This window comes from Heloderma suspectum, chromosome 2, assembly GCF_057233095.1.
Source record: "Heloderma suspectum isolate Gila_16-S chromosome 2, 16-S_ref, whole genome shotgun sequence".
NCBI classification, from domain to species: domain Eukaryota; kingdom Metazoa; phylum Chordata; class Lepidosauria; order Squamata; family Helodermatidae; genus Heloderma; species Heloderma suspectum.
In genome coordinates this window covers 316931978-316947338 of record NC_139459.1, presented here as the reverse complement: position 1 = coordinate 316947338, position 15361 = coordinate 316931978, and the positions used below count along the sequence as shown (strand labels likewise).

Here is a 15361-nt window from a genome sequence, read left to right as displayed (position 1 = left end):
CTTGATTTGTAGAATGAATTCTTAATTTTGTTGTGGAAGTACAAATATTTTGACAGGTTTATTCTTATAAAGAACTTAAATAAGCGTGGTTCCCTTTCTCAGTTTTTGGTTGGAGTGAAAAAGCAAGAAAGGGTATATGGCATATAATGGAACTTTATCAACATGAAAACCATATAAATGTTCAGCACGTTTTAAACTTCGGAACTATTCAAACGGACGTGATCTTCAAAAGGTAAAACCCATAATGGCTGCTTTTATGTTTTACACCGTGTGAGATCTAATGACGATTGGCTGTGCTGGTTTTGTCCTTTGAGCGTAGAAGTCACTTACATAAGGTCAGAATATTTCTCTGCAAACCTTTGTAGGCCATTCCATTCTGAGTTCCTTGCTGAAGTGTTTTCAGCTGTTAAATACTCCTGTCAATAAATTAGGCATAAAGTTTATATGGAAAACCTTTACTGTCTCAAACATCTTTAGGCTGAAATCATATTTATCTGGGAGAAAGCACCATTGAGAACCATTGGAAATTACTTCTGAGGCAGCACGCTTAGGATGTTGCTGTTAGGTTCCTGAAGGCGTCCCTCATTTGTTCTCATTTGGTTTTATTTATAAAGTGAAGTATGTTGTGATATTATATAAGTGAGAACATAAGCAATATATTATCTTACATTTCCATATTCGACATTTCCTGATTAGCCATTTACCTCTTTTTAGTAAATATTCTTGCTTGTACAGCTAAACTGAGCCATTTGAATTGGCTAATGAGCCCATTTGGGAATATGGTTAAGGGCTAGTACCAGTTAGAAACTTGTGGAAGTTACTTGCCACAGTTTGTTAGGCACTGTTTGGACCAGATTCATTGGACCAATTAATGGATAGCAAGTTTTGTTCTGTTTGACATGCCTGCAGTAGAGTACGTATTTTGGATAGATTCACTACCCTTTACGATACAGATGCTTTTGTCTCAGACCCTTCTCCCCTGCCTCTGGCTGTTCTGGATTGGATGGATGGATGAATGGATGGATGGATGGATGGATGATTAGACAGATAGATATAAACTGAGGAGGGAAAAGGAAACAGATTAGGATATTATATTCTGTTGTTGTTGTTGTTCAGTCGTTAAGTCGTGTCTGACTCTTCGTGACCCCATGGACCATAGCACGTCAGGCCTTCCTGTCCTCCATTCTGTTACCTAACTATTAAAAACTAGCTCTAGCTGTTGTAAAAAAAATTGCAACCATGTGTCAATTAGTAAATTACGTGCTTGAGCTGCTTCTTTAAAAGTATCATATACTACCCCAAGATACGTTCTGCAACTGGTGGAACCAACAACATGTAGTAATAGTAATCTAAAAAAAATATTTCTCTATCTGAAGGGATTACTCCATACATTCTCCCTAGACAGGGACAGCCCAAGACACTGGGGATGGCATACATCAGGGATGCAGAATCTCAGACCTGGGGGCCTAGCCTAGCCCACTTGGGGTCCCAATCTGGCCCTTCAGGGTTCCGCAGATGGCCACATACCCTTTTCCCTGACCACCAATTGTTTGGTGGTTTCCTGGCTTTTGTGCAGTGTTCTCATGCCTCTCCTAAGGCTTAGTGTCTGACAGTTAAGAGTTTTAAGCTACCATAGGCTGGTGTGTTCGGTCTTTGGGGCCGTCCCCATTGCCTTTGACTCTGCCCACCACTGGAATGTGGCCCCCGAGAGCTTCTCCCAAGTGGAATTCAGCCATTGGGCTGAAAGAGGTTCAAGACCCCTGGCATACATCCTATAGCATGAAGTAGAGTTAGGAATGCGGAACCTCTGGTCTCTGGGCCAAATGCGGCCTTCCAGGCCTTCCAGTCCAGACCTCCAGGCTCTTCTGAGGCCACACCCCTTCATTGGCCTCACTGCAGGTTAGTGATATTGTTTACTCTAACTACAATTATTGATTCTTTCCAACTACAAAGGGGGGCTCATGCACATTGGGGAAGGAAAATGCATGTATGCAGAAGTCTTTTTTCTCCCTGTTGCATGCTGGACAAAATTAAGAGTCACTTCTGTAGCCCCACCCACTTTTGGCTCTGGCCCCACCCACTGCTGGAATATGCCATATGGACAGGTTTTGACTGAGGTAACATGGATCTCAACAAGAAAAAGGTCGTCCACCCCACCCATACAATAAAGGCTCCATGACAGAAGTTATTATAAACTTTAACAAGTAATTGCAAGGTTGTCAATTTATTTTCAGGGGTGCATTTATTTTTCTGCAAACCTAGGCATTGGCAGCTTTAATTTGAGACAGTTCCAAATGTGATCAGATAATATTTAGGGGTTGAAATGGAGTGAACAAAAATTTGTGCTCCGGATTAATATATAGAGATTATACATGTGATTTACTGAGTTTACCTTTGTGTTTGGGTAGGGTCACTCCCATGTTGCTGTCGAATTATTACTATTGTTTTCATTATTATATATATTGATACCCCACCATTTAGTAAAACCCTTACAAGGCAGTTTACACAAAATTAAGATGATAAAACATCACATATTCAATAAAAAATAAAATCAAAACAACATATTTATGGAAAACAGGTCCACTAAAAACTATGCCACCATTATTATTATTTTTGAATGAACATCATTTTTGTGCCCTTTCACTGTTTCTCTTCTTCAGCCATCACTTTATTCATCCAAATTAATTTTGCTGATTATTATATTGATGCTACTCTCAGTAAACCTGAAAATGAAAACATATACCAAACTGAAAGCCAATTTTTATGCCAGCCTTCCTTGAAAGATGATACATAGTAAAAGGTGATAGCCATGGAAAGCCAAACTCTTGTATTTCCCAGAATAATTTACAATATAGTATCAGCCTCTGATAGCTTAGGGTTGTTTGTTCCATGACTGAAAATGTGGGCTTGTGGAAGGTAGGTAACGAACAGCTTCTTTGAGACTAATAATCTGAAATTCCAGTTTGTCAAGGAGATTGCCTCATAAATACTGCTTCTTCCTCCGGAATCCTCATGCTCTATGGTATCCCAGATGTCACAAATCAAATAGCTCTGCTATTCAGTAAGCTAAGTTTCAATACATTATTATTCAAAGCATATTATTCAATATACCGTCATCATATTATGTGTGAAAGTCACTCAACACCCTGACCACATATTCTAGCAACGTGGAAGATAATAAAATGGCAAATGCCATGGGCAGAGCTTTCCTACCGTCCTGGTCAAGGGAAAAGCTGTGGAACAACTTTTGCCAAATCCAAAGCCCTGCTGCTTATGCTGACTAGATAGAAGTTGGGCTTTCGTTTTTCCACCTTTTGTTCTAGTTTGAATATTCTTGCAATTTCCCCTCCCATTGCTCACAATTGCAGGGGAAAGAAGTATTCCAGCTCCTGGCCTTTTCCCCTCATTCTGGTAGCATAACAGGGAAACAGGATCCACGCCGGCACTCCCCTTTTCTGCTGTTATCAGTCAGAGCACCACTGTTGGAACAGCAAGGGAAACTGAGGTACTTGGCCACTTACTTAAATGGCACAGTGAGTGTATACAATAGTAATAAAGAGCTAGGACATCCCCTATCAAAATCAGTGTGTGGCGGTGGGGCGGAGGATATCACATTAACATGAACAGAAGATAACCTTTTAAATATTGAACTTGACAATTTTAGAAGTTTTTTGTTTTGATTTTGTTTTTTCTATGATAGAAAGAAGTTTGAAGCTTGCCTCAATTTGTGAGCACAGTACATTAAAATCTGTGTTGCGTTTAATTAATTGGTATGTCATTGTAGCCCAAGAACACATCTGGACTATAATAGAAACTTTGATAGATGAGCAAGCATAAGCTTGGCTTGACTGATTTTTAATTAAGAAGGTTGCCTTAATAAGCAAAGTTGGTTTCTCAGCAATGAAGTTTCAAATGGTGACTCTTACAACCAACGCATTCTTAACCCTTACATCAATTAAATGTCACATACATCACTCACATTTTTATTTGAAATAGGATGAAAAGGAGAAAAAATAGTATGTCAGATTGTGTGTTGGGTTTTTGTTTATTTGTTTGCTTTGAGGTCCCCCCCCCCCCATAAGTCATCTTATGTTGTCTGACGAAGAAGATTGCGAACTGAACTGTCTGGATTTTGAAATATCTATGGTGGATTAAGTTTATTACACAGAATTTGCTTCTAAAAAGCAATAAAGTGTGCATCAATTTTAATAAGGCATTCTTTTCAATCTGACATTCAAGTTCAGTGTAAGTAACTCTGATAGAATGAAATCAACCATAAAGGACATTTTGTGAAACGCACTGGGAGTCTGAGCTATTTCTGAGCTCAAAGTCTCTCCTTCACTGCAGAATTGCTTCTTTTTGGCTTGTATGGAGAAACCTCAACATATTTCCCATTCTAGCTGTTTGAAGGAGTTGAAGAAGTTCCTTGTCTTTAATAATTCTCTATAGAGTTTTATTTCTACCGTTACAATGCCATTTATCCTGACTTTAACCTATCTTCTTCTGCTACTCAGGAACCTCTTCACTGACTATTCTTTGCACTTACCGTCCCTTAGCTACCTGAAGATCCAAGCAGTCTCTCAAGCCTTGTTTCTACCATATTTTTAGCTTGGGAAAACAATATTGCCTTAGTACTGGAGACTCATTTTGTCTTACCAATCAACATCTTTCACAGTTTTCCCTTTAATCTATACTGCCCATTGTTTTGCTGGTGGCCTCTGCTTTATTTCCTTTCATGCCTTCTTTGAAATTCTGTGCCAAAGTACAGCCATCCAAGTTTGGAGACAAAAGCGAAAGGGTTAAATTTCAAATACAAGGGCATCATTAAAAGATCTCTCTCTCTCTCTCTCTCTCTCTCCCTCTTAGTTAAGGGCTAAATTATTCTTTGTGTAGCTTATTCCCTGCAGATTAAACTCTGAAGTAGCTATTTAAGCTTTTGAAGAGGTCAGACTGGGTCAGCAATTTATTCCTGAAGTATGTATTTAGGTTACAAGCTAATTTTGATAAAAGCGCTAAGTATGTGCCCCCAAATACTTGCTATGTTATGCATCAACATATAAAATTTGCTCATTGTTTCTTGACATATTAGTTGCCTTTTAAATAGAATAAAATTTCAAAGAGTAAGGACCATTTTACATCACACTAATAAGATATGAACTGATGATACTTAAAAAAAAAAACCCAAAAAACCTTTGCTTGCAGTGGTAAAGATCTACAACTCTGAACTCCACATTGGATGCTCACACATTCAATAATATATGAACAATAATATATGAACAAAATAATACAGATTAAACGGTATCATTCTTTGATAAGAATGATTAGCATGACAGTATTGTTTTCTGCTGGGGGACTGGTTTAATTTCTCAAATAAAAGACATAAAGACATAAGTCAGAAATAAAGGATAAGGAATTTATGACGAGCCTATATGCTGTTTACCCTATTCAGAAAGATGGTCTTTGGAACTATGAATTATTAATATATAACTTGAGTAGCAAAATAAATAATTGATCTCATAAAGTGCTGTGTAGCCTCCTCTCCCTCTGGTTTATTAAATTTATGTCCTGTCCTACAGGTACCTATGGTGTTGGCTGGTATACTTTGATCCTTCTGCTCTCTGCGTGTGGCACATGATAAACCTGGGTGGTTATACTCTATAGTTCCTGATGCATGGGTTAACATTTTAATGCTGTTCCAGTGTGGTAGATCCTGTCTTGCTAGGCTGCCCAGTGCTTATTCCAGTTTATGGTGATGCTCTTATTGGTGGATTGCTCTTGAGTTAAGGAAGAGTTTGGGCCACTTTGAACATTCCATGCTCTCCATGCTTTTTTAAATTGGAGTAGCAATCTGTCATGTTCTGTCCTGACCTCTTGATTGTCCGAGGAAGATGCTCCATAATAATTCTTTGTGGCAATGTTACAGCAAGGGCTGACTGGAGCCTATAGTTGTATTCTTTCTATGCTTGCAGATTACTCATCAGACGATAGTGCTTGGTGTTCTTAAAACTGTGTGAGGTCAGATATAAGCCTTTCATCAGTATTTCAGTAGAAATTATTTCATGCCAATATAAAGCTAAATTTTGGGGAGTAGATTTTAGGAAAACCTTATGTGCCAGACTTATATGCAGGGTCCAGGTTATGTCAGGGCACACCACGCTTCTTGAGGGCCAGATCAGCCATGGAACATGGACAGTGATGGTAAAGCAGGCAGCCCCTTTACCTCACCACTCAATAGACCTCTATTAGCCCTCAAACACCTGGAATTAGGAAGAAAGCTTCAGAGATCAGTACATTTGGTTTCCAGTAATGTCTGAAGCCCCAGCTCCTGTCATTTGAGAAATTTAAGTACTGCTTAGGTAGAATGGATTTTCTTTCCATGTAGTGTGTGGCTAGTGGATATGCAGAGAATTAAGACTCTTATTTCTAAGTGTTAAGCTTGAAAAAGTGTTTATATTTTATTTTCTTCTTAAAGAGAATTGTACCCTTAACTTTTGTTAGCTGCATTTGTACCTACATAATATTTTTGACATGAAAAAGTGTTTTCTTATTTGAGTACAACCCACTCAACCCCATCCTAGAAAACTATCACATGAATTGGGTGCCCTGACAGTGGAGTTTTCCTTTAGCTTTAAACTATCAATATTTTATGTTTTAAATTTAATAGTATTTTGGTTGGTTCATTTTATTGGACTGCTGTCATTACCAGTGTCATAATTACTTTCAGAAATGCTCACTTACTCACACACACGCACACACACACATTTCATCTAGAGATCATGAGACCCGAGTTGCAACTCAAAACTGAGTGCTTTGCAAAGAACAAAGAATTCGCACAGAGCATGAATTAAAAATCTAAATAAACAAGAATGGGTAATTTGGAAGATAGTTAGAAAAGTTAAGGTATTGGTCATAAAAATGAGTTTCTTTATAACAAATGTTGTCATTAGTTTTAAAAGAAGCACCTTCAAACCCACACAGAGAAAAAAATAAGTGCCGACTATGCACTTTGCTCTGAGGGATAAGATGCCTTATCCTTAAATACTGAAGAAAAGGTATGCTGGCACACAGGCAAAGCAGTACAAGCTTAGAGCAGAGAAGTGAAATGATATGCAGCTAATATTGATCCCATGTAATGATTCCTTTGAAACAACTTTATTATCCTGAATTATTGACATTGGTTCCTTCATTTTATTTGATGGATGTTGCTGTGGTAAAATGACAGTTGTTCATAGCAGTATTATTGAGCTGCCATAGTTTGATGGTGTGATTGATTGAAAAAGCCACTGGACTTTTTACAGTTTTGGAACTAGTGTGCTTCAGAGGCTAGGTAACTGATTCACAGACGCTGCTGTGTAAGTTGCATTTTCCTTCACAATGATTACCCTCAGAGTACATAGATCAGGAGAGCTGATAAGCATAGTGGCTGCACTTATCAGCTCTCCAATCTGTGTATTTCTGGTGACAGAAAAATCTTACATTATATGTTGGAGTATAGACATGGTATTGTTCTCTTCCTTTGTAGAGATGTATGAATTGACTCAGAAACAGGCCTGGATCACTCTTAATTAATCATGGTGTCTTAGGGCGTAATCCTATGCAGATAGGTGGCCGCCTCTGAACTTGGACGCGACCACCTATTCAGTGCAGGGCAGGAGAAGCACGGAGGGGATCGGCTGTCTAGCCACAGGACAGCCAAGTGGGGGAGGAGGCTGCTGGATGACACACTGGACGTGTCAGACCGGCATTTCCGCCCACCCCAGAATGCCCCCTGGAACGCCCCGCTTCAGTCGCTCTGTGCTCCTCTTGCAAGTGCGGAGCAAGTAGCTTTTCCACGCTGCCTGTGAGGCAGTGCGAAAGGTGGGGAAGGTCGGTTCCCAGAAGAGAAGATATCCTGTGGCCGTCTCGCCACTGACTAGCAGCCATAGGATTGCTCCCTTAGTATCGTTATGTGACCCTAATTCAGGCAATTGGGATTGCATCTCGGAACCCACCTGTGGATTGGAGGAAGCACACACATACCACATATTGTACACCAGCCTTCCTCAACCTGGTGCTCCAGATGTTTTGGAGTTGCCCGTCAGCCTCAGCCAGGATGGCCAATGCTCTGGGATGCTTGGAATTATAGTCCAAAACATCTGGACGGCACCAGGTTGGAGAAGGTTGTTCTACACACACAGGCCAGTCCTCTGTATTTGTGACCCAGGTCAATTGGATTGGCAGATGTAGATGCTTTAACGGAATGTATATGAAAACACCATTGAGCTTACTGGGGATAATTTTGGCTTACCCATATTTACAGATGTGAAGGCCAGGGGGAGGAGTGGAGTGGGATGGAGAGAAGTGTTTGTTTGTTTTCCCCCAAGGATGGTTGGAGAACACTGAAGAAAACAATGATTTTTTTTTTGCTTTTGGAATGAGTGAAATGCTTTTTAAGACAAGGTATTACTTTGAGTAAGTAAATGTGTTGTCTACAGCTGATCCACTATAATGCAGCTTCCCCCAACCTGGTATCTTCCAGATGTTTTGGACTACAGCTTCAAAAATTCCTAACCATTACCCATGCTAGCTAAGGCTAATGGGAGTTGCAGTCTAAAACATCTGGAGGGCACCAGGTTGGGGAAGACTGCTGTAGTGTGTGTACAATGTAATAGACTACTTAAGAGTTCCAACATTTTCAGTGTTTTTATAAAGTATAACTTGATATCTTAAAATGGTGCTAGTCTTTTATATTGTTACTGTATAATACTGTTCCTGTTCACATTATACAGCTGTCTGCACCAAATTTGTAACTTTTATTTTAACCCCCACACACACTTCTCAGATGGCAAAAACAGAGATACATATGAGTAGGTAGCATAGGCTACATCAGTTGGCAGCTCTTTCTTGTATTGAATATATTCTTAATTTTTCTTTTACAAAGCTAAAGCATGTATACATTTCACTCTTTCTCCTGTGTGTGTCTTTCTCCTGGCCGTGACCTCGCTGAGCCTTTCCAGCCTTCAGAATCACCCTGCACTCCCATTTTGCCAGTAATTAGCCTCCATGATGATGCACTTCTCTGATGTTTGCTTCTCCATTGTTGTGTTAAATCACGTATCCAATAAAGTTGTGTAAAGTTTGTGTAAAGTTGCTTCTTTGATGTTATGTAAAGTCGCTTCTCCAATGGTAAGAGCTTTATTGCAGTAGCAATCTGGTGAGGTCTCAAGAGCCTGTCATTACAAGCAGTGAGAAAGTGCCCAGAGAAGGAGAAAGGGGTGGTGCTAGAAACAATTACTCTGCAATAATTTGCTGGAATAGGGCAAAATTGCAGGGATGGGATGCTCTCAGGGGGAACTGTCAGATGCTGCACTGGAGAACCGGAGATTTTGTCTTCATTGAAAAGTGCACACATTAGGGAAAGGGGGGAACAATAACTCCGTGACTGTTTGCTGGAATAGTGTGAAATTGGGGTGGGGGGTGTTCTCATAGGGAGCCTTCAGATGCTGTAATGGAGAATCAGGTATTCTGGGTGGGAAACAAGCCTCTCTTATTGGTTGAGCAGCACCTGCCAGGTTGATAACGTTCCATTCTACTCCCCCCACCAAACCTGGAAGTATGTTCCTTTGAAGCACTGTGTGACTCCTGAAAACTGGATTTTAAAAGTACACTCGGCTTTTCTTGCTTCGTGTGTCCCTGACAGACCAAAGCTGATTCCATGAAAATACAGATAATACTCCAACATGCTTCTCATTCTGTGGTCATGAAGATCCCCACCCCACCCCTGGAGTGGCCGTAGTTGGCAAACCAGCTGAAGCTGGTAAAAGGCACTCTGAGCCACCATCGCCACTTTGCATAGGACTGCTTTGTAAATTTCATATATATGTCAAATAGTATGTTATATGCTATAAATTGCGCATTTTATGTTGCTAAAGCACTAAAATAGGTTTAGGTTTGATAAATAAATACATTTGTGTGTTTGGGGTTAGTCTAAATTACCTTTCAGAGGTCCTTAATTCAGTGCCTCTGATTACAAAGAGACTCAGGATTTTGCTCCGACTCTATAACTCTTGAGGTGATAACAACTGTACTAGGCCAAGAAGAGGGGGCCAAGTGAGGCCGGTGTGTGTAACAGGAAATCAGAATGTGCTGGGGGTGGATCTAAGATGGAAGAGATTGCCGATTTTGGCTTTCTGCAGGAAAACTTTAGAGGGATCTGTTGGATTGATAATGCTGCAGACCCTCCAATTGAGCTCAGTGTGAATAAACACTGTATGACAGAAACACCACATGTCTCCAGTATCCTCCTTCTAAGGAAACTGAAGCCTGAGTAAGTGCTGAAACCCCAGAAACTTCTCACCTCTTAGAAGTGGGGTGCACAAACATAACAGTATTAACTAAATAACTTTTAAAACTATGCCATGGATCTTGTTATATGTAGTAGATTAAAAACCAGGCATTATTTAATGTAGATCACATGCAGTGAACCCTTTCAACAGAAAACCTATTGAGCTAACCTTTGTTTTATGGAATTTATTTCTTGTCTTAATTGCATTTCTAAGATATTTCATTCGTGCTTCCTATTATATTTTTGTGCACTAATCTGGTTGGTATGGGCTAAACTGTGTTAAATGTTTGGAGATAGTTGTATCTAATGTCAGCTGAATTGTATCTACAGATTACTCCCAACCATCCATGTTTTCAGCAGATGCTGAAAAAAAACACACCCTGGTTTATATCAGGAGTTGATGCAGTGGAGCAGTTAGGGGAGAGAGGAGTTTGGAGGAGGGAGTGAATAAATCGGATTTGCTTGCTGTCAGACAGCCATAAGAGTAGCACTGCCTGTATTCTTGCTGCATCCCTAAAAGATCTGTTCAATCTGAACATTTGTAATGAAACCATTTTTATAAAGATATTGTAAATTTCTAGTGCTTTTACCTCTAAAGACAACTGACCCTATAAAAAATGCCCTGCGAAAACATGGCGTGTGAAACAATATAGCCAACTAAAAATAAATGGGAAAGAATATAAGGACAATACAACACAGATACACACTCACATCCTGTCACAAAGAGCCAGTCCTGACAATAAACTCTTGCTGAACTGGCAAAAGATTAGCACAGGCTCGAGTTTTAGCAAGTCTCCAGAAGAAAATCAGGCTTGCGGATCAACTACTGCTAACCCCTGCAATTATAATAATTCACATTAATTAATACTGCCTTTAAAACCAGACTGGAAAAGGTTTTATAGTGAAAGACAGAGCAAAAATCCATTAAAAATGAAATAATGGACTTTTAAACAAAGATAATATGCTCAAAAAGCCATTAGGGCTGATTCATATATTATATTCAGCAGCTGATGGATTCATTTAACAGCTCACAAGGGTGATCTTATGGGTGCGGTGCAGTGCAGTGCAGTGCAGTGCAGCATACAAGGCGATAACTCACGCAATACCAAAGATCAATTTCTGTGGACAGGGAGAGTTCTTAATTTGCCATACTTCTTGTTCACTGAAGTTGTGACATTGCATGGGTTTTCTACATATGTTTCACTGCTTATGCAAGTAGACTGTTCATGTGAGCTGTTAAGCATGCATATACTAAGTGACTTGACCTGCTGAGTTGTATCCAATGTTAATCCAACATATATCCCATTCATTTCAATGGATCTACTCTAAGTGGGATTAACATACAACCCAATGGCCAGGTTTGGACGATCACCTGAAAAGAAAAGAAGCCACCGGGGCTTTCCCCCGCCACCCTGGGGTGTGCTGCTCCCATTCCCACCATTTGCCTAATTACCTGCAGCAAAGCACGGCTTGGCATGTCTTCCAAACCTTGCAAGGTGCCCGGCGGAGGTGGCTTCTGAACCGCCCCACAATCCATGGCTGTGTTTTTGTCTTGCACAGATTCTCCTTGTTAAACATATGCACAGAATAACCATTTGTATCTACAGCAAAAGGGGAAAACATCTATGTAAGCCCTGAGTTATAGCTTTATTATGAATTCTGTGCAAAGGGCAGCTTGTTCCTAAACTCCCGCATGTACAGGCTAATTAGAAGACTGTGATTATGCTCCTTCCTCCTCTAGGGAGGAGACTAACATCTTATATTCTCTGAGCAGTACAGCATGTGTTTCCTTTCCCAGTCTTGCTACCTTACACACTACCACTATGCAGGTGGGACAGAACAGTTCTGCAGATCATGTTTCCCTTCCTGTTCTGTACTGCTGAGAACTAAGTCTACCAAAATGGCTCTCTTATGCTCTGAGCATTTACATTAAGAATAAACAGATTCAGGAGTAGGCAATCCTGTGCCTTCCAAATGTTTTGAACTACAACTCCCACCAGCCCCAGGCAGCATGGACAATGGTCAAGAGGTTATGGGAGTTGATGTCCAAAACATCTGGGGGGCACTGGGTTTCCTACCCCTAGATTAGATTAATAATTGCTCTGAAACAGTCTTAGACAACTCACTGTACCAAAGGTACTGAAAAATATATACTCAAGTGTTGTGTAATTAGGAGCTGTACTTCAAATGCTTAGAATGAATTGGGGTCCTTATTTTGATTTCCATGCATATTCAATGAAAGTTGTCCACCCCAAAGATGTGGGGAAAGCCACTGCTAAGACCCTGGAGTTGATGGTTTCTTGACTGTTCTGGAATAGATGGACCATTTGAGACATGCACAAGCCATCTTTCCAAAGAGTCTGAAGATAGCACTGAAAGGCAGCACCACTATCAAGCAAGACTGGAATAGTCTTAACCTCCTCACTCAGTTGTTCCTGTTGTAGCCATACATGTGTCAGGGCTGGGCCATGGGCAGCAGTCTGAAGTGAAATGGGAGCCAGGACCCATGGAACAAAGCCAGTAGTCAGGACAGAAGAGTAAGTCAGAACCAAAGTACAAACCAGGAGGCAGGATCAAGAAGCAAGCCAGGCATCAGGACTGCAGTACAATGCAGGACTGAGAAGCAAACAAGGACACAGGACCAAAGGATACAGGCACAGGCCCAAGCTTATAACGACCTAGTTCCTCAAGCAAGGCTTAACTGGAACAGGAAGCCCTCCCAGAGTCCCTCCTGTCTAAGGTGGTTCATTGACCAACCTGGGTAGGTGGGGTCAGTCCAGGGCCTGAGGATTTTAAGCTGCCTGATCCTACAACATGCAGTTCATTGACTCACCACATGGGGAAGCAGCACACAGATGCTATGTTCCTAGTTTGGCAAATTTGCCCACAGAAATGCTTTGGAAAGCATTGCCTACAATGCCCCTGAAGAGGACTGAGAGATGAGGTAGGCCAACCTTCCCCAACCTGGTGCCCTCTAGATGTTTCAGACGACAACTCCAATTATCCATGAACAGTGGTGCCGGCTGCGGCTTGAAGTCCAAAACATCTGGAGGGCACCAGGCTGAGAAAGCCTGCTGGAAAGGGACTGGACTCTGGAAGAAACTGGGTAGGACTAAACTCTAGAGCCTTAAAGAAGACATTTATTGTTTCAATAAATTTAATATTTTGTATGAACCAGACAATTGGTTCATCTAGCTTAGTATTATTTGCTCTGAATGGCAGTGGCTCCCGGGATTTCAGACTGGAGTCTTTTCTAGCCCTGTGTGGAGACAGGAAAGTGCCTTCAACCCAGGGTGCTGGGCTGTCACCAAGGCAAAACACCTTAAGACTTGGGGAGGGGGTTGCCATTGGTGGACTGTTTTTTGTCAAATGGTTAAAGCCCCCCTGCCCACACACACACACACACACACACTCACACGCACACACACTTCTTTTTGAATAGAGGAAAAGAACTGATTAACTCCATGCTACATGTTAAAAGGTAACTTGTAGTTTGACCCTAAATCAACTTCTGTTGTGCTGGGATCCCTTTGTAATTTGGGGGTGCTTCCTGCATTTCAGCTTGGGACTCAAGGGGGCACATTATTCTATTCACTTTTGTGCCTGTCACTGATCCAGCTGGTTAAGGTGGAAGAATTTTTTCACCTATTGCACTTCACTGACTCAGGTCTATACCAGAAGAGTTGAACTAAGCTGAGTCAAGTAAATACATATGCAAGTAACTGTATAATGTGCTTACGTAAGCTGTGCAAGAATAGCCTCCCAGATGTTTGTGTATTGTTTCATAGTTTAATGAGGTGCTTTAACCTGCATTAAAATGAAAATGTGACAGAACCCTTCAACAGAGGTTTGTGTCTTGTGATATCTGGACACTGTTGTAAACCATTCCAAAGATCAAGTCCCTATTGAATCCTTCAAAAGGTGCTTGCTGCAAATTGTAAGAAGAAATCAGCCTTTAGGAATATATGTACATGTGTATATATAACCGTAAAACTTCCCCCAGAAAGCTGTCCAGGAGGCATTCATTTAGCATCTATTCATTATTCATGTATCATCACACAAGCATCTTGAAGATTAAGTGTGAGGAAAGGCTCATGATAGCACAGATGGCACAGGTGAAATGTGAACAGCCAAGGAGTTGTAAAGAGCATGTGAGAATGAATTGTGTTTGGAAAATCTGCTGCATTGGGAATACTGGGAGTCCAAAACTAACACTTAGTTAATAGCATAGGGCCAAAAGAGACCTGCGTTGCTAGCAGTGTGTGCCATCAGGGACAGTGCGCAATCACAAACATGCTAGATATAAACAGACAGGCAAAGCAAAGTTTTATTCTGCTGCGGAAGGCCTTTAAAAATAAAAAGCTAGTGAGGAAATTGGGGGAAAAATGATCATTTGAGGCCTTTTGTTCCAGTGAATGGCAAAAAGAGAGGAAATTGTTCTTAACTGCACTGCCAGTAGCAAATCTCACCAACTCTGACATGAAAAGAATCCCACATGGTTCTGAAAAGTGTGGTTGGCAGAAGGACAGGTTGTAATTCAACTTATTCCTTACAATCCTGTGGACTAGGGCAGAGAATCTCACCATACAGTCTCACTAGGGCAAGCTACTATTCTTTCAGCCTGTGCCCCATTCCACACAATCTACAACATGGGTATAATAATACTGGTTTGCATTATAAGGCTGTTGTAAGAATTACTGAGTTTGTATATGTATAAAAGTGTTTAGGATGATCTATATAAATGGTAAGGATTCTTATTATTAGCTAAGGAGGCAGGGACCTAACAGAAGCAGATGAGATTAAGAAGAGGTGGAAAGAATACACAGAAGAACTATACAGGAAAGATCTGAATGTCTCTGATAGCCAGAATAGTGCAGTCACTGAACTTGAGCTGGACATCCTAGAGAGTGAAGTCAAGTGGGCCTTAGGAAGCATTACTAACAACAAAGCTAGCGGAGATGACAGTATTCCAGCTGAGCTATTTAAAATCCTAAAAGATGATGCTGTTAATGTGCTGCACTCAATATGCCAACAAAT

General features: G+C 40.7%; 1 protein-coding gene across 1 annotated transcript in view; it reads left to right on the top strand.

Annotated features, from left to right (window-relative positions):
- Positions 1–15361, top strand: part of CNTN4 (contactin 4) — an 886373-nt gene that overhangs the window by 535803 nt on the left and 335209 nt on the right. The window lies entirely within an intron of this gene.